Here is an 11,658-nt window from a genome sequence, read left to right on the forward strand (position 1 = left end):
GGTCTGGTCAAAATGCTTCGTCGACAGAAAATGTCGCTATGGTCCTTCCCTCAGTCCCGCCATGCGCTTCTGTCAGATGATCGTCCACATTAACCACGATTATTAAAACCCCAGAAGATGTAATCTTCCCGTACGTCAGCGTCTGACCCTAATGGAACTGTTTGTACCACACATACGGGGAAAGCAGTCTTTGACTGAGACGAAGCATCTTCCACGCAGAAGCGACCTTTCATAAGTCAGACATGAGAGGTAGTTTTATTGAATTACCTACCAACGATTGTATAAAGTCCGCGGCCTTTCATAAGTCAGACATGAAGCGTGGTTTGAGATAATTACCAACGATTGTCCACAGTCGAGCCATTTTCGGAACATCAGCATTCATTCAGAGGTCAGACATGAGGCGTAGTTTACGGGAATCACCCACGATTGTCCAACGTCAAAGTAGCCATCCTCTCTACCATCGCCAAAGTACAAGCGTTTTTTCATAAGTCAGACATGAACCGGACTTTACGTGAATTACCTACGATTGTGCAAAGTCCGAACTTAGCCATCTTCTCTCTCTCAACGACTAGTATTGCTGTCCAAAGAGTTGGTGAATGTGGGCGAGTTGGACGTGTCATCACGGTTCCCGGCATTGATCACCATTGCCTCGCGTTTGTCCAGCACACACAATCTTCCCTCTGCCCGTCCCTCGGTACCGGTCATAGTCTCGGCCATCAAGTCCCGTCACTGGTGAGAAATGATGAGAGCAGTCCGTCTGGGCTGGTAGTCGAGACTATTGCAGTCCGGCGTTTGTCGTTTGAGTACACCGAGATGGACATGTAAGCATCAGACATTACTGGGCATTATCCCCGATTCCCCCTTCCTTTCTGATCCGTCAGTACATAGAACTCATTGCTGTCCAAAGTCTAGGGGATAGGAGACTGGACGTTACGGTGCCCATCAGCATTAGCCATGACTTCAACACGCTGGCTCCAGCTTTTCCTGTCCTTCTCAATCACGCGGCTCTCTATAGCTGCTCCATCCCCACGCACAGAAAAGCAGACGTTTAGACGCTTATCAGAATTATCCACGATTGCCCAGATTGCCAATGACCCAGTCAGACTTCATTTCACCTTTTACAAACGCAGCTGAAAACGCAGCTATTGCTGTTCAAAGCGCAGGCCCCCCAAAAAAAAGTCGACTTTGATATATTTATCGGCTTTATCCGTGATTGCCAGAGACCTAGTAACTCCCATCCCTTTTTATCTCCCCCTTTCGAAACTGGTAGCTATCGCTGGCCGGAGTGTGTCTGCGCGGGGAGATCTATAGCGAGTGAGGGTCTGTGCAAACACCATCGCGTGAAGAGGTCCTCAGCATCAGCTTTTCACGGACGATGTTGCGCGCTTGTCCTCAGCAGAAGTGAGACAACTGGAAGCTGCCACGCTTACTTGTGATTTACTTTCGCTGCCCTCTGTTTGTCTGTGGTTGAAACACAGTTTTAGGATGGCAGGTTTTCTCGTTTGACATTTGCGGGTGGTACCTTAATAAGGTGGCACAGCTAGCTGAACGAGGGCGTAAATCTTTAAAAAAAACATTAAAAAATAACTAAGCATCATTTCTTGCTAAAATTTGGCACACATGTGTGAAATTCAATATGCCTTTCAATAAAGTGATTATTTAGGAGCTTATGATTATGTAGTCAGTGTAAATAATATTTATGCGAATAAAATATTATTCGCGAACCTTGATTTTAGCACATATTGAATACACAATCTACAGAAAGATTTCAACCTGAGAAATATAATACTCTGCACAGATACTAAGTATTACAATAGCAAGCTAATGAAGCTCAGACAGCTGGCTGGGGTTAATATTCTAACTTTTATGATTTTGTCATAAACACATACATTTTTTTCATAAATTTATAATTTATGAAAATTATAAACTCATGAAATATTGAATTACACTGGATCTGGAGCTTTACATTGACACCATAAGTGTTTGGAAGTTGTACAGCAAATTTCAGACAGATCTGTGAAATACTTCAGGAAATATCCTGTAAAAACCACCGCAAACAACCGATTTTCGACAAACTTTTCAACCTGTTTTTGACGGCCCGAATCCTGTTTCACAACTTATAAAATTCATTCTACCTGTCAAAGATGTGCTTAATCCACATGGTGACCTCCAGACAGGTAAGGGAAACCTTCCTCCTGCTCCTGTTCTTCATCCTTCTCCAATCTGCTCTGTCTTCTCTTGATCCTAGCTTCATGGGAGGCTTCTTTAGCTTGACGCGAGGCGTTACGAACGCGTCGATTGTCTTTATGGAATAATTAGTTAAATTATTCACATGGAACAAACTGCAAGTTGGGAAAGATTGTTGTTTGCTACACTTCTTTGTATCACAGTGAAAAGCAAGTTTTGATCCCAACCCTTGTCTGTCAGTTTCAATCAGTTTCACAGGCTTTTTACAAAAGCGACACAGCAAGTTGTTCGAAATATTCAAACCAAGAAGGTCCACATCTATAATTCTACTTCCATGGGGAACAAACTCACTGACTAAATCATCATCCAAATGACCATCCACACTATCAGTATCAGTATCACTGAAATGGGCTTCATTTCCTTTTTTAAGCTCCTTTTCAAAGTCCAGGAAATCTTTGTAATGTTCCCCAATCTTTCTTTCAGTCGTGGTGGGCGTGGCACTTGTTGATGAAACACAAATGTTGCTTGAAACTGAAGAAGTATTGTTCGACACTTGCGAAACAGTTGTATCACTCACTGTGACACTGACAGATGATTCGCTCGGTTTCGTGTACTGATTACCGTAGAATTTTCGTTTCTTTTGCCGTGTTCCTCTACGTTTTGGATCCGTAGACATTGTTTATCAAGTTGAAAGCTCAAACAATACACACTTTACACAATAACTGATGATTTTACTCTAAAACACCACTGAAAGCATTCGAAAATGGCTCCAAACACTCGTGGAACGTAAACAGGAAGTGGGTATTGAGGGAGCCAAGCGGCTTATTATTTCTAAGGTGCGGGGGAGGTCTTATTGTTTTTAGAATGCATAGCTTTCTCTAGGAGGAATTTCCTAGCAAAATGGCGGCCCAGACAGGTCTGATACCCCCACTTTGAAGGCAAATATCTCATTAGGTAAGTAAAATACATCAAAACGATTGTCATTTTCGAAAAATTCAGCCATTTTACCATAAGAATACCACAATCAATAATTTTTATAATTTTTAATGATTTTTCGTGGTTGTTTTTGTCCTTGTTCTGGGCGCGGGGTGGGGTTGTGAGGGAGCTGGATGAGTTGAGTGGGGGCATTGATTTTGTTGAGAAAATGACACGGAGAACTGTGTCTTTCTGTCTGTCGATCGGTCTGTCTCTCTGTCCGTCGTTCCGTCCGTCCCTCCCTCCCCCTTTCTCTCTAACTTTTCGGGTGGCATGTTGTGCAATTGACGATTTGTTTTTAAATATTTCAGGAATGCTCGAAAAAAATGCTATTTTTCCTTTTCCTGCTTTTATTCTCAGAGAGCCTGTTAAGAGTGAAACACGCAGCATACTTCCAAACTGCACAGAAGAAAATTATTTTTACCAGCATGTTAAAAAAAAGCAAAAAGCAAACAAACACCATTCTCCGACTTCCGGCCATTATTCTCAACAACCGCATTTAAGAAAAGAAAAATGTCCCAAAAAGGAAATGTTTTCCTGTGAGAACATTAAGGACCCCCTAGTTAGTTAGAAACAAGCAAAAAAGCAAGCCGTACTTCAAAACTGCAACACTGCCCGCACTATTTTTTTCGTCGCGTAACCACTGAGCATCTTAAAAATAAAACCCATGCAGAGACTGCAAAAGCGACAGGGAGGGCAGGACGTCGTTGAAACGGGGGCAGACAACAGAACGGCCTTTTTAGCATTACAGCAGTGTCTCCCGCGTGGCCGGGAGGCTGGTTACTTAAAGAGGGACGTGGGGGTTTTCAAGGGGTTCATTGCCAGCGCTCAATCATTACCTGAGAGCGGACAGGCAAACAGGGCCGCACAAAAGAAGCGCCGAGAGCCAAATAGACCTTCTCTCGATGCCATGGGGCTGTCACGGAAACTGCATCTGAGAGGGTCCTGGAGGGGCAGTCCGTGTGTTAAGGGGGGGGGGGGTAGGGGTGGCGGAGGGAAGGACCAGGTGGACAAAGTAGGAGGGGACATTAGTGTGTGTGTTGGGAGCGGGAGGAGGGAGAGGGGTCAGTCTCGATACCATGGGGCTGTCACGGAAACTGCATCTGAGAGGGTCCTGGAGGACGGATTCTGTTTCTCCTTTTACCCTTATTAAGTGTTTCTTGTATAGAATATAGTCCATGTTTGTAAAGATTTTAGTCAAACAGTATGTAAGAAATGTTAAGTCCTTTGTCCTGGAAACTTGCATTCTCCCAGTAAGGTCATATATTGTACTACGTTGCAAGCCCCTGGAGGAATTTTTTTATTAGTGCTTTTGTGAACAAGAAACAATTAACAAGTGGCTCTATCCCATCTCCCCCCTTTCCCCGTCGCGATATAACCTTCGTGGTTGAAAACGACGTTAAAAACACCAAATAAAGAAAGAAAGAAAAAGGAGAGTCCGTGTGTAGGGGGATAGGGGTGGCGGAGGGAAGGAAAGTGGGAGGGAACATTGGTGTGTGTATTGGGAGAGGAAGGGGGAGAGGGAGGGGGGGTCAGTCTTGATGCCACAGAAACTGCAGCTGAGAGGGTCCTGGAGGGGGACTCCGTGTGTTAGGGGGGATAGGTGTGGCGGAGGGAAGGACCAGGTGGAAAAAGTGGGAGGGGACACTGTTGTATGTGTTGGGAGGGGGGGGGGGTCAGTTTCGATGCCACGGAAACTGCAGCTGAGAGGGCGGGGGGGCTGGAGGGGGACTCCGTGCGATAGGGAGGAGAGGCGGGATAGGGGTGGCGGAGAGGAGTATCGGGTGGACGAGGTGGGAGGGGACCGTGGTGTGTGTCGATGCCACGGAAACTGCAGCTGAGAGGGGCTGGGGCTACATGAGTGTTGGGGGGGGGGGGGAGTGGCAAAAAAGGGTTGGCGTGGCCAAGGGGATGGGGATGGTGGTTGTTAGGGGTGGATGGTGCATCAGGAGCTTGATGTCAACAGGATTTAGGTAATCCAGCTTTTTTCTCGAAGAGTGATTATAAGGATCAGACAGGTAAGGTCTGCCCGTTGTATTGCAATGAACTACAACAAAGCGCAATGCATTAGCAAAGTCACGGATAGATGAAATCGACGCTTCTATTAAAAATTAGACCACTAGCTAAGATCAGGGCCGACTGAAGCGACTAGGTGACAGTCCAACGTGCTCAATGAAGTGATTTGTCTTGCTTTTAGTGTTTCCTTAGCTTCCCGAATGTTAGACGCACGCAGAACTGATTGTAAAGTAGGAAAGGAGAAGGGGGTTACTGTTGATGCCAACATTTGAACAAATAGTGCCCGGGTGTCTTGCTGATCTCTCTGGGTAAAAACCATTAAATGGTTGTTAAAGAAAGATCAGAAAGTTAGGCGCTGCAACAGAGATACCAACGGCAATGTATCAAATCCTTGCATTGCTAAAACGTAACATGATGGATATAGACATGTCAACAACCGATGTAGACCGCAGCAACACTTAAAAGCAGCTCGCATGCACCTGTGTGTTCCCTACTAGTTAAGAACACAGCAATTTTCTTTAAACTTAGCTCCAAGCACCTGTGGATTCAAGCACGCCTGAACTGTCCACGGAGAATGATGCAGGAACAAGTGGTGATGGCACTAAAGAGAGACGCTATGGACGCGGAGACGAGAGCTGTCTCTTGCAGAGAGTCTGCCCTTTCGGTCAGTCTCAATGCACTGTCTGAAATACGGACACGGTGGAAGCGGGGAGGGCGGGTTTGGGTTTCCGAGGGGCGAGATGTGTTTACATAGATATGTTTTGGGTGTGCATAGAATTTCAGCCCTGACGGTCAAGTCCGATTCATATGAAACGTATACAAAAAGGAGAAGATGGTGGGCGGTGGGGATCGGGGCGAGGAGTGGGTCAGGGGTTAGGGTGGCGGGAGAGATGAGCTGTGTTTTGAAGAGAAAGACTTCTTGGTCAGACCTGTGCATCTGAAGGGATGGCAGCTGGGACTGAGGAGGACAACGGATGGGGGGGGGGGGGGGGGGGAGAGAGTATCTTAACGGTCAGTCAGATCCATCCAAAGGGTGGGACAGGGAGATGAGAAAAAGGGACTGGGGGAGAAGGATGGGGAGGCCAAGCTTTCTTTTGCAGATAATGTACAGTGTATCTGAAGAACTGCAGGCAACAGAAGGGGCTTTTAAGGCACAAAAGGACGGCAGGAACCACAGTCTCGGACGATGTGAAAGAAGCGGCAACGTATGTCCACGTCATCATCAGCTGTTAGCTCACCACCCTCTCACTGCCAATAACTCCACCCCTACCCCTCATCCACCCCACCACCCCCTCACGGTCAATAACGTCTCCTTTATATGCCCTGCACACGACCCCCTCACTGTCAATAACGTCTCCCTTTATATGCCCTGCACACGCCCCCCTCACTGTCAAGAACGTCTCCCTTTATATGCCCTGCACACGACCCCCTCACTGTCAATAACGTCTCCCTTTATATGCCCTGCACACGACCCCCTCACTGTCAACAACATCTCCCTTTATATGCCCTGCACACGACCCCCTCACTGTCAATAACGTCTCCCTTTATATACGCCCTGCACACGCCCCCCTCACTGTCAATAACGTCTCCCTTTATATGCCCTGCACACGCGCGTGCCCCTTTCTGTTGTGATATTTTGGGAAGTAGATGGATTGTGGTGATTGTGCGACTGGGCAAAGGATGGTTCGCCCGTCTATTTTCTCACCTTTAGTCCTGCCACGACGGAGTCCATTTCGGACAACCAGACTCGTCTTGAGATTAAGTAACGAACCGACACCCCCGGCCCCCCCCCCCCCCCCCTCGCCCTTCCTCCTCTTTTCTCTCACCCACCTTTTTCTAGTGTTCACGCTGACATCAGCCATCAATCGTTCCAAATCTGTAACACAACTCACCCTTTCTCCCCCCACCCCTCCGTTTCCATCATCGTTCGCTCTTTTATTTTATTTTCCCTCACAACACGCTCCCTGAAAACAAGTTTTCATTTTTGGAAACACTGAGTTTAAACTCGTCACAGCTTTTTAATCTTTTCTTTCTTTGGTGTTTTACGTCGTTTTCAACCACGAAGGTTATATCGCGACGGGGGAAGGGGGGAGATGGGATAGAGCCACTTGTCAATTGTTTCTTGTTCACAAAAGCACTAATCAAAAATTTGCTCCAGGGGCTTGCAACGTAGTACAATATATTACCTTACTGGGAGAATGCAAGTTTCCAGTACAAAGGACTTAAAGACCAACCAGAGAGCAAAACTTTTTTCTGTTCAAAACATTGTTGTCACAACCCAGGTTAATATTCCGAAAACGATTTTGCAAAATTTTGTGTTGCTGATTTTTTATTTAATAAAATCCGATTTCGCGCACCTGATCAAACTGCACCGGGCGGCCCTGAGGCCAGTGACGTCACTCGTGGAACATCATGGCGGACGGTTGTAACTCTGCGGTTGTATCTTCTACCGAAACAGACGTTCCCCCTTTCAAGCGGCGAAGGAAAGTCGGTTACTACTGTGCAGTTGCGGAGTGTAACAGCAAGCATGCTGATGGTTTTACATTGCATCAGTTTCCTACTGATGCAGAAACTCGGCGACAGTGGATTAAATTCGTTCAAACTTGCCGAGCAGATTTCAGACCAAGTTTTGGTACGCCGAACCAGAACTCACGGATATGCAGTCTGCACTTCACTACGGATTGCTATCCAAGAAAGATTGCACTGGCTGCAAGTTTTGGACTTAAAGCGAAGATGGTTTTAAACCATAAACCAGTGCCAACAGTGCAAAAACCGCATCGTCTGGCGCCAACAACAGTCACAACGGTGACTTGCTCGAGTACCGTGGGCGTGGCATCTGTCTCCACAGCCAGCAGCACTGTGACACAAGTAACAACGGCAGTTACAGCGCCAATTTGCTCTGCCATTGTGGCTCCAAAGCAGAGTGTTCGACTGAGTCAGAGGAGCCTTTGCCAAAAGGGAACACCAAAGGGTAAGGTGGAAAATTGTATTGTTATGAAGAATACTAATAGGTTCAGTGACACTGACAATGCCATTATTGAAAAATTCTATAAAAGGGCACTGCATTTGTCAACTTTCACTGAATAAAACTTAGTACATTTGTAAGCTTTGAGTAGAAAATTCTGTTTTCTTGAGTGTTAAAATTGTTTTAACTTACAAAAATACAGAAATAGAGGACTAAAGAATGATTGTAACATTGTGCTTGCAGATTCTGGAAGATGCTTTGGCAGTTGGGCCTTGTGAATGTGATGTAAAACCTAAACCATCTGACCATCATACAGCTGATTTGTCAGGATCTTGTGATGGAGCTAGTGAAACTGACAAACCTTCGCCAGTGTATGCAAGCACTCAGACAGAGGTAGGCAAATTTTGCATTTTTTAAATTTTTTTTATTGTATAGACAGTACAGATCTGCTTGTTCCCAATCCCACAGTCATTCATTGCAGTACTTAGTCATTCACACTTCTTATCAAGCATATTATAGCTGACACTGTAACTACTAAATGTGAGGCTGATCCACTTTGGCACACATTTGTATCTGATTCAGAGTTTGTAATTTTAGCAGTGTTTATTGATAAGTCATTGGATACATGTGTTGCACTTGCAGACCCTGTAATTGTATTCATGTACATATATATTGTCACTTTGTGTCACATGCTGTTCCGAATTAAATTGATGTGAATGAGTAAATATATCTAGATCTGTCAGTGAAATACTCTACTAACTTATCCATTGAGCAACTGTTATTGTATTATCATTTTCTAGCAGATTTTTTGCATAAATTGGTGACAATATTTTACTTCAGACACACCGCAGGATAAAAAGAAACAAGAAAATTCAAGTCACCCCAAAGGCTGCACAGAAAAGTAAGTAAATTATTAAAAAAAAAGTGGTGGTGGTGGTCCTGTTTAGGTGTGTGTGTATGGGTGGTGGGTCAATTAATTATTTTCAGACAAGACGTCACAAGAGTAGTCAGGAAAGTTTTAGACTTTAGACTATTTCTGGATATCAAGTATCAACTGTCATAATCTGCAGTTTTTTAATGGCTGAGATGATATGTCTTTAGCAGACTGATAGTTTTTGCTTAATGATAGTAAGCCTTAAAATGAGCACTATACCTGCTAGCACTATGCAAAAATGTACATGTATGTGTGGGGGTTGGTATTGTGCACTCATCCTATCACATTTCAGTTGGAGATACTAAGAGGAATTTCTTTGCAGTATGTTGTGCTCTGTCAATAATTACCACAATTGTGTCAAAGCAGGTAGGCAATAGAGATATGGAACTTGCAATTACAAAATACTGTACCTTTCAAATGAAACACTGTTTCAGGACAATCATAGCTGCTCTGCAAGCAGCATTTTAACGAAAACAACAACAGACTGCAGGCTTCTGACCAGACCGGAAAGGAACGCTACAGTTTGGTCTACAGGAAATCAAAGAAGGACTATTCCATCCAGGAAGTGAAAGTGGATTGCACCTTTGGTAAATGTTCTTTTACTCTCACAAGCTAAGACTTTTGGTACAAAAGTTATTTTTGTGTTGTTCGGTTTGCAAGTACATACAAAATAATGGCCCATTGGATAAGCATGAAAGAGGTAGAAGAATAACTTCCAAACATTTAAGTTAATGGAGATCAGAGAGTAAGGAAGAAGACAAATAGCAATCAATGTCACAAATGTATTGCAACATTTTTTTTTCTTTGGCTGCTCAAAGAAAATAAAGAGAAACCATTTTTATACACATTCATACAGGAGCAATCCATACAACAGTGCAGGGGAAGGTAACACTAACAGCCACAGAAGATTATGCCTATTTCAAAGTTGGTGGAGGGTCACTTAATAAAGTTCTCATTTGTTTGCAGCTTATGTGGGGAGACTGATGGAACGAGTGGTGGACTTGGCCTCTACACACAGCATCCAAGACATGGAACGGTCCATCAAGCAGTTGCCTCCGCCCCTTTGTGAACAATATGCCAAGCCTAACAAAGAACAGGCAGTCAGAGCACTAAAGTCTCGGTATAGCTACAAGGGGTGCTAATACGACCACATGTAGTCAGGACCTGTAGATGTGAATGGTTAACCTTCACAACTGCTTCAAAATATCTACTGGCACAATAGTAAACTGTTAAAAGAACTAGTTTTCGGGTTCCAAATATCCTGTGTAATTGCCTGTAGCGTTAGGAAAGGTTTCCCGGATCTTCCTGACAGCAGAAGCAGGGAGAGTTACTCGTACATCCTTGCCCAGCCATCCCCATGCAAACTTTGCCAGCATACGGTATGCAGTGTAGCGGTAGCGACTGCACACAGACAAAATTAGGCATGCTATGTAATGTCCATGTACATAGTACTTTCCAAGTAAACTAAAAATGCATGAATATCAGGCAGCAGACATCTTTCCCATGTATACTGTATCACATGGTGTCGATGATAAAATTTCCATTGCAGCAAGATATTTGGTTTGGGTGTAAATGTTATTTTAAAACCCTTACACTGGTGCAATTCTGCAACACAGGTTACATAGCCACTGGTGAATTAACAGGGAGAAAAATAAAGAAAAATGATCATATAGGTTTTCGCATTCATGGGAGGTAATCGGAACCGACCAAACAGACTGAGCCAGTAACGCGACATATATATGTCGTGACAACCAGGTGACAGTATAGGAAAAGTAGCGCGACATATGTAAATGAATCTATTACATTGAACCATGATTTGTAATTTTGCTCCTTGATATATTATATATATACCTGTTTTCATCAGCTATATCTCTTCCATACTGTTGCTGGCACCATCTGTAGCAAGTACGAAGTAGTAGATATCCTGACACACTGACTGGAATCCTGGGTGATGAGTTATGCAGTTCACACCTTTTCTCATGAAGGCTTCCATTTGCTCCATTTCTGTGCAACAGCGACATTCTTTGATTGTGTCCATGAGCTCACAGTTGTCACAATGACACCTAGTGCATAAGAAGAGGAGAGGAGAGGAAAATAAAATTGTTTGCACAAATCTACTTACTCTGCAGGGATGTCGTTAGGCGTCGGACATCGGACATTTATCGTTGAAAATCCCCAAATGTCCGATTCACATTGCCGCATGTCGGTCAGATGTCCTATCGTTTTAGCCTGAGCGTGGTCATTGTCCGATATGTACTCCATTCCTTCGGACAGCGCGATATTCGTTAATTTTCATTTCAAGATACAAATCTTCAAAAAGACCGAACGCTCTCGTGTTCAGCTGACACTGGAGTTGCCAGTGCGGGTCTTTTCTTTTGTCGGGAATTCCCGAACCGTTTGCGGTATGCGCCGTTTGGGTATAACCGTCTATTATAGTGGATTATTTTTAGATCAGTGCATGCTGCAGGAGTACGGGAGACAACTCCAACTGATTAAATTTGTCGTCTGCTTTTGTTTTCGATACGAGACGAAGCACTGAATTATGCCGCTGAAAAAAAAACCTAAAGCCTGCAAAAGATCA

At 44.3% G+C, this 11,658-nt stretch overlaps 1 long non-coding RNA gene across 2 annotated transcripts; it reads left to right on the plus strand.

The window, feature by feature from the left end:
- Positions 1–7,415: 7,415 nt before the first annotated feature.
- Positions 7,416–10,228, plus strand: LOC138982770 (uncharacterized). Of its 2 annotated transcripts, XR_011460970.1 has the most exons (5): positions 7,416–8,149; positions 8,387–8,536; positions 8,984–9,044; positions 9,512–9,664; positions 10,044–10,228. It is a non-coding gene; the product is annotated as an uncharacterized lncRNA (long non-coding RNA). The 2 variants fall into 2 exon arrangements; XR_011460969.1 differs by lacking the exon at positions 7,416–8,149 and having other exon boundaries at positions 8,171–8,536.
- Positions 10,229–11,658: the final 1,430 nt, after the last annotated feature.

This window comes from Littorina saxatilis, linkage group LG12 (genome assembly GCF_037325665.1).
Source record: "Littorina saxatilis isolate snail1 linkage group LG12, US_GU_Lsax_2.0, whole genome shotgun sequence".
Taxonomy (NCBI): Eukaryota; Metazoa; Mollusca; class Gastropoda; order Littorinimorpha; family Littorinidae; genus Littorina; species Littorina saxatilis.